Genomic DNA, 12,527 nt, shown 5'->3' with positions numbered 1-12,527 from the left:
ATTCCTGGGGTGGCGGGCAGCTCCTTGGGGCTATTTTGGGATCACCACAGCTCTCACCCTTGGGTAAAAGGGACTTTTCATCACACACAGCTGGGGGTGTGGAATGTCACTTCCAAATCACTAGGGCTCTGCTGGGTAGGGCTCCGTGGGGCTGGGTGTGACCTGGGTGGGTTGTGGGGGGTCCAAGCTCTGCCATCTTCTAGTGGAGATGCCAGGCCACTCCCCTGTCTGCTGATCAGAGCGTGGAGCTTCCCAGAGGCACTGCAGCCTCAGGGACATGGTACGTGTCTGAGAAGGTCAGAAACAATGGGCAAAACGTTTGTTTCTTTAGGATGGGGGCAGCTGGACAGGACACTGATTCCAGGAAAATTATTAAATCAGCCTTTGTCACTTCCAGGGAAAGCCCAGCTCAGCCTAGCCCAGCCCAGTAGGCTGACCTCTGCTGAAGCCCAGAGAGGAGGGGGTTAAGTGGGGTCCCTCCTACAGGAGGAACACAGGGGTAGGGCGGCAGGTCCCATTCCTGCCAGCCTGGGTAATCCAAGCTCTTAATTAGCCCCTGGACAAAGCTTGGAAGAGACCCCCGGCTGCCCCTGCTGAGTGATGCTGTAAACGGCACCTCCTGGCCCGGCACTGAGACCCTGACCCTCCCCCAGGGACAGAACAAAGCACCAGCTCAGAGGGGCCCCAGCTGGGCCCATGCGGATCTGAAATCTCATTCAGTTCTTATGGGGGCAGCCAAGCCCCAGCTGGGAGCTGAGAGATGAAGTGTTCCTTAGCTTTCTTCCCAGGACAGGGGAGAGGAGGAGAGAGAAGGAGAGAGATGGAGAGACAGAAACAGAGAGAGAGGGAGGAAGGAGAGAGATAAGGAGAGACAGAGACAGAGGAGAATTGAGAAATCTCCACCCTAAGGGGGATAGCGGAAAGAGAGACAGAAAGAAAGAGTGAAGAAAGGCAAAAGGGAGAAAGCAAAAGATCCAGAGAGCTAGAGCTAAACAAGGACAGAGGGGGGCAGAGACCCCCCTCATAGACTGCAGTTCCAGACAGGGCCCTGTGGCCTGGTTCGGGGGCCTACCACACCTGGAGGCCTGCAGACCCAGCACAGGCAGGAGACAGGAGGAAAGGTGGTCTCACGAGCCATTACCCACGAGGCACAGCACGCTCACCCATCCATTTGCTCATTCAGTCATTCGGCATCCGTCCCTGGGCAGTTCCTTTGGGCCTGGCACTGGCACAAGCCTGCAGCCTTTCTCTGCAATGGCTGTGAAGTTGCCGTTCCATTCCTGTGTGGTTGTGGTACAGAAAACTCCTATGAACATGCAGCTCGTCTGCCCGGCTCGGTGCCAGGCTGGCAGCTGGCACTCGGAGAGTGTTCCCTGCAAGTAGAGTGGGTGGGGGTGGGGGAAGGAATCCCAGTCAAGTGTTGACATTGGCAGGAATTAGGGTAGTCTGGGCTTCAGTTTTCAGCTGGGCCCTACAGGAGAGAGACTTCGGCAGCCCCTCAGGTGGGCTTGACCCAGATGGGAGTTGGGGAATGCAGAGCAGGTGAGTGTTGGGGACCACAAGGGAAATCGGGGGTACTTGAGGGAGAACAAGGGTTCAGTGGGGAGAAGAGAGGACCGAAAGGCTGGGGCTGGGCCTTAGCATCTGTGAGGCTTTGGGAGAAATGCCTTTCCAAGCCAGGCTGGGCCTCAGTCTATCCACTGTACAATGAAGGCATTTGCCCACTTTGATCGCTTCTAAATTTCAGCCATCGCTTGGCACCATCATGGTTTTTTACTCCCCTGATCCACAACTGAATTGCCACCTACTTAATATTTGTTTTAATCAACTAACCTTTATTTTGGGTATGACTAAGTGTTTTTTTTTTTTTTTTAAGAGGTTTTTGCTATAGGGCGCATGTGTTGCTTGCCAAAGACACAGAGAGAGGCAGAGAGACAGAGAGCAAGAAATCACCCCCCAGGGGGAATGGCCACACTGCAATCCCTTAGCCTCCATTCTCCTCTCAAGATCTTAGGCACGCACACACACACTCCCAGTGTGAGTTTAAGCCACCGGGTCCAGGACTCGAACCGCGGTCAACTACATGGGGGTTCAGCGACATAGCCATTATGCTAACTGCTAGTACCAAGTATGACTAAGTTTTAATTGCATTTTCCCTTTGAGAATAAAGTCAGGTCACTTTTTATAATCTTAAATGGTTAAAAAGAAACATAGTATCACCAATAAAAAAAGCTAATATCACTTGCCATAAATCTAGATTAATCCAGAAAATAAAGACAGATAAAATGAAATAATGGTACCAAGTTCTTTTTTTTTTTTTCTTGGAGAGGTTTTTTGTTTTTGCTTTTAGGCACGTGCACTCGCCAGACAGACAGAGAGACAGAAAGCTAGAAATCACCGCCCCCCACAATGGGGTGGGCCATGCCGCAATCCCTTCTCCTCCATTCTCCTCTCGGGATCTTGGGCATGCATGCACATGCGCCCGGTGTGAGTTTTAAACCACTGGGTCCGGGGCGCGAACCGTGGTCGACCACGTGGGAGTCCAGTGACACAGCCACTATGCTAACTGCTGGTCCCAATGGTACCAAATTCTAAGTAGATACTCTTGGAGCCTGGTCTCTGAGCTTGAAGTCTATGCCCTTCACTCCGGAGATTAGCAAGTGTCTCAAGTGTCAAAGGGGCTGACTAACACCAAACAGGGACTTTGTCCTTGAATAAGAACCATGAGAGAGAATCAGAAAGGGAACTACGATCTCACACTGCCCTGTCCTATATCTTCTAAACTCATCTCTCAGCTCCCAAGGATGTCCCTCCCATCTTAAGAATCACTGGAGATGAGAAATAAAGCCTGAGCTACAAATCCACTAAAGACTGTAATAAAAATAACAAAAAGGGAATCCTGAGATAGGAGTCTGGGGGTCAGCCTTGATGGTCTCACTAAAGACCTGTGACAGTCCCCTTCTCTGCTGTGCCACCCTCATGGTGGGCCTTGTTCTTAGTTGGATCCCACTGTGGTCACAAAACAGTGTTAGAGGCAGCTGATAGTGCATGACCCCCTGTTTGATTTCAGCAGAATATGGAAGACAAGGGCTCCTTCTCTACAGCCTCGGAAGATAAGCCTCTTTCCTCATGCTGGTTAGGTGTGGGTCAAAAACAGGCTGATTGAGTCTGACTCAATAATAGGCCGGTTGATTCTTGATCAATAACAGGCTGACTAGGTCTGGGTCAATTATAGGTTGAATGAACTAGATCTATAACAGGCTGACTGGATCTGGATCAATCATGGGTTGACTAGCCTGGATCAATAACAGCATTTCTGGGATCAATAACAGGCCGAGTGGGTCTGGATCAACAGCAAGATGATTGGATGTGAATCAATAATAGGTCGATTGGCTTAAATCAAGAGCAGGTGACTGAATCTGGATCAAAACAGAATGACCAGTCTGAGTTAGTATGAGGCTGACCAGGTCTGGGTCAATTAACTGCCTGATTGGGCCTGGATCAACAGCAGGTCTCCTGAGTCTGCATTGGTAACAGGATTACTAGTATGGATCACTAGCAGACTGATCAGATCTGTATTCATAACCGGCTGACTGGGTTTGGATCAATAGCTGAAAGTCTCCCCAGTAAGGAAGATAGGCCAGGTATCAGTGGTGCTCTTTGGATCAAAGCTGAGTTCCTGACCCTAGACCTCTTCTAGCTCAGGAGGCCAAGTGTGCTGTGGAATTTATGTAGCAATCTAGAAGACGATGTAGCAATCTCTTTCACCCACATTCTTTTCTGGCCATGTGACCTTGCCCAGAGTCCATGTCCCTTCTCTCAGAACCAGACAGACATTTGAAACTGCCTTTGTCAAAGAATATACTGAGATGTGCTCTGTGTCTCACAGGACAGAGCATGAAAGGGGACACAACTTCTGCCTGGCTCCCTCTTTCCTGGGCTCCCAGCTGCCATGCTGAAAGGAAGCCCAAGTCACAAGTGGAGGCGAGAATGGGATGGGCTGAGGGTGCAGCCTGGCTAGGTTCCAGATGACATAGGAGCCTGTAAGAGGTACTATTTCCAGCCCCATCCACCATCAGCTGCAACTGCTTAGATATGGAGTAAGAATTGCAAGTGGAGGGAGCCCAGTGCCACCCCTAGAGCTGTGAGTGATGCTAGCAATGATATTACTATCTATACCTTTATGTTTGGGATGCTGTGTTACATAGCAACAGATAACTGAAATAGGTATTCAGAGAGGCCCAGAAACTGGTAGGAGGTTACTATGTCAGAGGCTGGGGAGGTCCAGGGGCAGAGATCCTCACATTTCCTTCTGGCTCTGACAAGGCTGTGTCCTCCTGACTAGCTTGGAGTGAGTGAATGCATAGGTGGAGGGTTAGGGGTCCTGACTTTCCAGTGCCAGGGGGCAGGGGCTGCACTCCTCTCCTCTTCCAAGATGGCACAGGCCTCGGGGTGACTTTCTATGTGGATACTGAGGTGGCTGGCAGGAGCTGATCCCTTGTCGAAGGGAGTCAAACAAACACACTTACAGGGTTGGACAGGGCCCCAGTATCTGACCACTGCTAGTCTCGTCCCCACTGCAGGTCACTCCAGAGGGCCAGGTTGGACTCTGCTGTCCTTGCGCGGTTGCCACGCCTCAGTTCTTCTCTGAGCTTCAGCATCACGTGGACTGAGCCTCAGCATGGACTGAGTGCACAGTAGGAGGGCAGGTACCATGGAGAGCGCATAGTAGGTGATGGTGGAGGCATATAGAAAGTGTACAGTCAGAAGACGGGGACTATGGAGAGCACAGGCAGAGGGCAAGGATGGTGGATGAGTGAGTGGTGGGCATCCTTGGAAGGGTTCACACCAGCACGTTGCAGAAGCAGGTGCTTCACAGGGTGCTGGTGGAAAGATACCAGTGTGATGTGATGGCTCAGGGGTGCTGGGCGTTCAGGCAGGGCACAAAGGGAGGCCCATGTATCCTTCCCTTTTCAGGTAACTGCAGACCTCCAACCCTTTCTGGGATCTGATTTTCAAACCTGGAAAAAAGAGGGAGAAGGCCCCAGGTGGTGCTGGTCCCTTAGAAATAAAAGCCGTATATGCGACTTTACTTTCTAGTACTCACATAAAAAGTAAAAAGAGGACCAGCGCCATGGCCTGGTGGGTAAGGGGGCTGGATCCCACGTGGTCAGACAACTGTGCAGTTCGAGTCCTGCATCTGGCTGCTTGAAAAACATTCTGGGTATGTGTGTGCATGTGTGCCCACAGTCCCGGGAGAGGTGGTGGGAGAGACGAAGGAGAAGGGATTGGGGTGTGGTCACGCCCCATTGGGAGTGTTTTGTCATGTTCCTTCTCTCTCCCTCTCTCTCTCTTTTCCTCTCTCTCTCCAGTGAGTAAACCCATCCTCTGGCAAAATAAATAAGTAAAAAAAAAAAAAAAACAGGAGAATTTAATCTACTAATGTATTTATTTACTTCAATATTGCCAAAATATCATGTCACCATAGAATCAATAAAAAATTGGATAATATCTTTTCATTCATTTTTTAATACAAAATCTTCAAAATCTGTTGTGTAGTTTATATTTACAGAATATCTCAATTTGTCTGCACTTTTTCACAGGAAATACTTTATCTGTATTTAGATTTCAAAAATCTATAAAAGAAAAGTAGATCATTTAGCTGGGTTGTCTGAACCAGTCAAAACTTTTCTAATTGACTAGAATACAGAAAAAAAAAATTCATTTTAACCTAACGTACACATTTTTCATCGGCCAAGCTGCTTTAGTTTAAAATTTTTTTACTCGCCATTTTGGGAGCATATTTTCTTACGATTAAAAGGCATTTTCTTTTTCCGTTATATAATTTTTCCTTTGGTCCATTTTTAAAAATAGTTTTACTTTTTGCTTTATTTATAGAAGTTATTTATATATCAGGTTTATCAGCCCTAGTCTAATTTGAAAGTGTGTTCCCATTTTGTTATTTATCTAATTTTGTATGTTTTGGCAAAGGAAAAAAAATTGTTCTTTTTTTTTTAAGAGAGATTTTTGCTATAGGGCATGTGTGCTTGCTGGAGAACTAGAGAGAGACAGAGAGACAGAAAGTGAGAAATCACCCCCTGGGGGGATGGCCACACACTGCAATCCCCTCTCCTCCATTCTCTTCTTAGGATTTTGGGCAGTTATGCATATGTGCTCAGAGTGTGGTTTAAGCTCCTGGGTCCGGGACTCGAACCAAGGTCAACTATGTGGGAGTCCAGCGACATAACCATTACACCATCTGCTGGTCCTGCAAAAGTTTTTTTTTTTTTAGTATATAAAAATGATTGAAAACTCCACCCATGCTTTCTTCCAGGCCTTGTGATTTATTTGGTTTGAATATTTAAAGTTTGAAATAGCTATAGATTCCAAAGAAGTACCCGCTGGCATTTCCCTCAGAGATTGTATCTTACACATAAATCGTGCAATAGCAAAACAAGCAGGTCTAGGCCATTTTATCAACTTCACAGATGCCTGTAACCACCACAAAATCCAGATACAAAACAGCCCCACCGCCACAGAGGCCTCTGTCATTCTGGTTTTTATTTTATTTTGCTGTTATAACTCCGATCCATTCGTAGTTTCTAATGCAAGGTGCAAAACTGAATCCAATTTCATCTTTCTTCATGTGACCACCCTTTTATTCCAACATCATGTTTCTTCCTTTTTGAAACGAAGTCAGCGATATTGAGGTTCAATTGACACACAATAATCTGTACCTATCGGAGCGCATAATTTGATAAGTTTTGACATAAGTATACACCCGTGAAACCATCACTAAAATCAGGATAATGACCATGTCCACTCCTCCAAGTGTCCTCGTGCTGATTATAATTCCCCCGCCCTGCAACCGCCTCTCTGTCCACAGCCGACCCCTGCTCTGCCTGTCACTTTAGATTAGTTGGCATTTAAAACAATCATTTTTTGTAAATGAAGTCATGTTCATCTGGCTTCTTCAGCTCAGCATAGCGGCAGTCTTCCCTTTTTATGGCTGAGTAATATTCCATGGAGGGTGTGCCCTGCATTGCTCATCCATGCACTGCTGATGGGCGTGTGGATTGACTCCAGCTTCGAGAAACATCCACGTACAGGTCCATACAAAGATTTGTTCACAAATGTTCGTAGCTGCTTATGTTTTATGTTTAAATTTAAATTCATTTAAATGAAACAAACTAAAAAGGACAGTTTCTTATTAGCTCCAGCCACCTTCTGTGTGCTCCACAGCCACGTGGGCTACAGCTGCAGGTCACTTCAGTGGGTCTCTGGAAACCTTATAAACCATTAGGCCACCTGGGCCAGGACAGGGAGAGGCAGGGGGAGGAACCCTCAGGAGAAACAACCTGGGGCTCCTCAGTGGGGCCCCCCAGTGCTGGAGCAGACTCCTCTGTGCCCTGTCCATGCTGGTTGATGCTGGGCCCTCACTGGCTGTCCAGGGAGCTGGCACACTCAGACAGGGCAGGGGTGAGGCTGTCAGCGGTTGCTGGGCTGGAGTTCAGGCCCCTCAGCTAGGACAGAGTATGGGTAATTGGGGTCTGGAAGGTTTCCAGGGGAGGCATTATTTGGTTGAAATTCTGTGCAACTGGAAGAAGATGGTGAGCTCCAGGCAAAGGGGTGCCCTGAGCAAGTCTGGAGTAGCAGGGGTGGGGAAAGTCAAGGGCTCAGGGCAGAGAAGGGCAGAGGCCGTGTTGTGGAGCCCTCCCTACCTCACCAAGGGGCTGAGGGTTTTGCCAAGGGCAATGGAGCCACGTAGGGTCCTGTGAAGGGGAGAACCAGGTGGACTCATCTTTAGCTCCCTCTCAGGACTGGCAGAGCTGCAGTCGATGGCCCTGGGGGTCAGAAGGGCCCCTGCACATGGAGTCTGTTTCCTTCAAGAACCTTTTTATAGTCTAGGGTGAGCCAGCTCTAGACTGGCCTGCACTCCCAGCCCACCGATTCAGGAACAGCAGATGACTAGGTGTCCCGGAGTTTGCCTGCGCAGTGTCTGCTCCTGTATGAGGGCTGCTCCTACCACTGGGGCCACCCCCTCCAGCCACTTCAGATGCCCCTGGGAAGGAATCTGGTGCCTCCTCTGCGGACAAGTCCTCCTGCCCTCCTTCCTTTGTGTTCCTCCACAAAAATTCAGTCAGCACTTAGCACTCATTCATTCCCTGGAGACTGCTCCTGCATGTGGCCTGCTGGGCGCTGGGCAGAGGTGGACATTCAAGTGAGCTCACGATTCAGCCCCTGCCAGGCAGGAAGGAAGCACAAGCAGGCTGGTGGGCTGGAGAGGATGGTTGGGGGCGTTTTAGCCCAGGCCTTAGAGGGGCTTCCTGGGAAGGGACATCAGAGCGGAGGCCTGGAGGATGGAGAGGAGGTGGGCCCTGAGCTTCTGGGACCAGGACAGTCAGGCAAGGAAGGGGTAGGAGGGTGGCGATGCCGATGGTACAGATCTTACTGGTGAATCTGTAAACTCAATATGTGTACGGAGTGGGAAGAGGGGCCTGAGGGGACAGAGTGACATCCGGGCTGACTGCTAGATGAGCCCCCTCTCTGCAGTGACAGGCCTGTCTTATCTTTCTTCAGAACATAGTAAGTGCTTACAAAGTGCAAGGCTCGGCAGGGGAATGTGACCGCCTCTCTGAGAAACTCGCTCCTGGGATTCGAGGCCAGCTGCATGGGGGAGGAGGTCCCCACTCCTCACCTGCTGACCCCAAGCACTCCTCAGACAAGTGGCCGCTGTCCCAGGAGGCATGTGTGGCCTCGTTTCCCTGCTGGAAGGCGGCATGCCACATACCTCGGATTCCAGGGGGCCTCAGGAAGAGGTATGGAGACGGTCCCCATTTCTGGGGGCCAACACACACAGACTGAGCTCGCTGAGGGAAAAGTACCCGGTAATTCAGAGGAGGCTGCTTGATATGGAAGCCAGCAGACTGTGTTTTGAAGAAAGTAAAGGAGGAAATTGGAAGGGCCTCACCGCCTTCCTAATCCTTGGGCATGTTTCTTGAATGTTGGCAGGAATGCTAAAGACACATGCCATTTATGGCTCACGTGGCCTGCACGCAGCTCTGCAGAACTGGGGCTCTGAGGCTATGGAGCCTAGAGAGGCCATTCCGGGTCAGGGTTGGGGCTGGCACTGCCCGGCTCTGGCTTTGACTCTGTGAGCACAGGGAAGATTGGGATGTGGGTTTGGACCCTGGAGCCCTTAGTCAGGGCTGGGTGTCTCGGGACCTGGTGGAGGTCTGGACTCTATGGGTAGCTTTGAACTGACCTTTGGCTGACAGCTCAGGCCTCATGGGACTCCTCTGTCTCTCTCTGTGTGTGTCTCTCTCAGATGAAAAGAGGCACTGAATGTCCCATAATACCACAGAACTTTGGCAGGTGCAGCCTCTTTGTGGGCAAGTAGAAGGAAGGAGGTATTTCTTAGAGCCCATGAATGGGGCTGAAGACTTTCAAAGCTGGGTGATTCTAGAGGGTGGCTGGATTTCCCCAGACCCCCTCAGTAGCCAAGGAGGTAGGCGGCGGCCACAGGATAATGACTCCGGACCTCAGTTTCCCCTCTGTAAACAGGACAAGACTATATAGCAGAGCTCCTGCTGGGGCACTGTATACTATCTCCCGTGGAGCAGCCAGCACCCAGCATGCACCGAGGGAGCAGGCGTGGGTTCCCCCTTCACCTGAGCAGGGAGGTAGAGAGAGTAGAGATCGGAACATCTCATCACTTGCTCCTTTTTCCTTCAAGGGGAATCAGCTAATTTAGGTACTGAAGAAGGAAGGTCTTAGGGAAAATGATTTTCCCAACTACAAGAGAGATTCTGGAACTCATTAGGGAAACTGAGATAGGGCTCCCCGGCTGCATAGGTAAAAGGCTAGCTGCCTGAGTACACCTAGCCCACTTGGGCTGTGCAGCCACTTACGTGCATCTGTTCCTCCATCCATCCCTCCATCCATCCCTTCATCCATGTGACCATCCGTCTATTCATTCATCTTTGTAATCATCCATCTATCCATCCATTTATTAATCCACTTTTCCATCTACCCATCTGCCTAGCCATTGGCACATCTGCCCATCATGTACCCACCCATCCATCTATCCATCTGTTCGTCCATCCGTCCACATAACCATCCATCCTTCTATCTATGGATCCATCCATCCATTTATCCATCCATTTACTCATCTACTCATCTACCCACTCATCTGTCCATGCCTCTATTCATCCATCTGTGCAGCCAACAAAGAGCTTCCCTGTGTCAGATCTGGCTCTGGGTGAAAGGATGCGGCCCCACCCTCATGAAGCTGACATCCCAGTGCTTTAAAGAATAGGGACAATGGAGGGCAGAGAAGCCAGGGGCTCAGCAAAGTCTCTGAGCTCCCTCTGGGGTATGAGGGAGTGGCTGTGGGATTTATTATAGGGGGAGCCCCTGGGAGTGTGGGGATAGATCTACCAACTTTGTTCTTGTGCTCAGCTAGGAGTCTTTCAGGAAGTGAAGGGTCCCATGTCCATGTGCCTCAGCTGGCTTTGTCCAGCTGGAGACACTGACGAGGAAGAGCCCTTTGCCAGGTGGGTGCCAGAGGCCTTGACAGTGGGAGATTCTGAGCCCCAGGCAGTCCTCTCAGAGCCCCCTAGGCTTTAGCGGGCACCAGGTGTGGAATCACATTTATTAAGAACCTGCTGTGTGCCCTGCAACCCCCTAGGATCCTCACATAGTGGAGAGTGCATCTGAGTTTCTGTGAGGGGATTCTGTTTTGCAGACAGGAGTAGAACCTGGAGGGTGGAGGGATCACACAGCTAGGGAGAAGCTTGGCGGTCTTGAACCCAGTGGTCTCTCTGCCTGAGGGCATTTCTCAGCAAGGACTTGCCCTAAGGGCTGAGTGGTGGCCAAATGCCCAGTGCAGACTCCAGTCTCCCAGAGTCCTAACTTCATTCAGTACCTTGTCTGGGATGACAGCAGGCCAGGACAGCCACCCTCAGTGTGACCTTTTATCTCAGCGGTCCTCCTGGCCTCAGCCTGTGGCGGGTCTCGATTTCATTCTGGCCTCTTACAGGATTACTTAATGGATAAAAAAATAACCAAGTCCAGGGCTCAAATATCAGCCAAGGGAACAGCCGATGCTGGGGGCCAGGGGCCTCCCATCACCCATCCAGCTCTCAGAAGAGCTTGCCCCTCCTCCTTGTTGGCAGCTGGGGTGTTAGGGTTGAATGGGGGCTAGAAGAGCCCAGGGCAAATCAGACCCCTACTGCTGCATGGGGCAGTGTAACTGAGGAAACATCCATGGCCCTTTCTCTAGAAATGGGCCAATGAGGCCCCACTGTGATCACTGAGAGTTCAGTGAAGTGACCCTGGTAAGAAGTTGGCCTTGGCTGAAGGGTGGTGTGCACTAACTTGTTTTCTCTTTCATCCTTCCTTCCTCCCCTGGCAGCGAGAGGCAGGATGGGTTTCTCGTTGTATGATGACGGAGTCAGCCCCATCGTGGTTATGGCACTCATGCCATGTGTCTATGCAGATGGACTGTTTTCTCAGGAGCCGGATGAGTACGGGCCATCTGCAAAGTAGATGGGTGGCTACTTCCTAAGGCCATCCAGGCCCCTGCTACTCCCTACCTGTGGGGGATATGCTGGAGCATGGTCCCATCCAGCAGTCACTCTCTGTTTCAGGTGGAATTGTGCCCTCCAAATTCATCTGTTGAAGCCCCAACAGCTAATGTGACTGTATCTATAGACAGGGCTTTTCTGGTAATTAAGGTGACATGGAGGTTAAGGTGTTGGACTCTCACATGGTTGACCACAATTTGAGTCCCAGACCTGGTGGCTTATAAATCTATCTGGGAGAACCAACAGATGGTGTAATGGTTATATCGCTGGACTCCCACATAGTTGACCGTGGTTTGAGTCCTGGACCTGGTGACTTAAAACTCTCCAGGGGTGTGTGCACGCTTGCCCAAAATGCTGAAAGGAGAATGGAGAAGGGATTGTGGTGTGGCCATTCCCCCCCCTGGGGGGGGTGATTTCTCACTTTCTGTCTCTCTATCTCTCTCTGGCGAGCGCTCATACTCTATAACAAAAATCTCCCTTTAAAAAAAAAAGAAAGAAAGAAAGAAAAAATAATCCTGGGTGCATGTGTGTGTATGCCCATAATCCCTAGAGGAGAATGGAGAAGGGATTGTGGCATGGCTATACCCCTGGGGGGTGATTTCTCATTTCTTCTCTCTTTGTCTCCAGCAAGCACAAAGACCCTATGGTAAAACCCTAAAATAAATAAATAAAGTCAAATGAGGTCATATAGGTCATAGGTCTGGTGTCCTTTTAAGAAGAGGAAGACACGTGAGGGATCTTTCTTTCTCTCCATGCACAGAGGAAAAGTCATGTGAGGATTCAGAAAGAGCTGCCATCTACAAGCTAGGAAGTTTGGCCTCACAGAAACCAGCCCAGAAACACATTGATCCTGGATTTTTGGTCTCCAGAACTGTAAGAAATCAGTGTGTTGTTTAAACCACCCAGTTTTGTTATGACAGCTCAAATACTCTCTAACAC

This window comes from Tupaia chinensis, unplaced genomic scaffold (assembly GCF_000334495.1).
Source record: "Tupaia chinensis unplaced genomic scaffold, TupChi_1.0 Scaffold000052_1, whole genome shotgun sequence".
Classification (NCBI taxonomy): domain Eukaryota; kingdom Metazoa; phylum Chordata; class Mammalia; order Scandentia; family Tupaiidae; genus Tupaia; species Tupaia belangeri.
Note: the sequence above shows the minus strand (reverse complement) of the source record.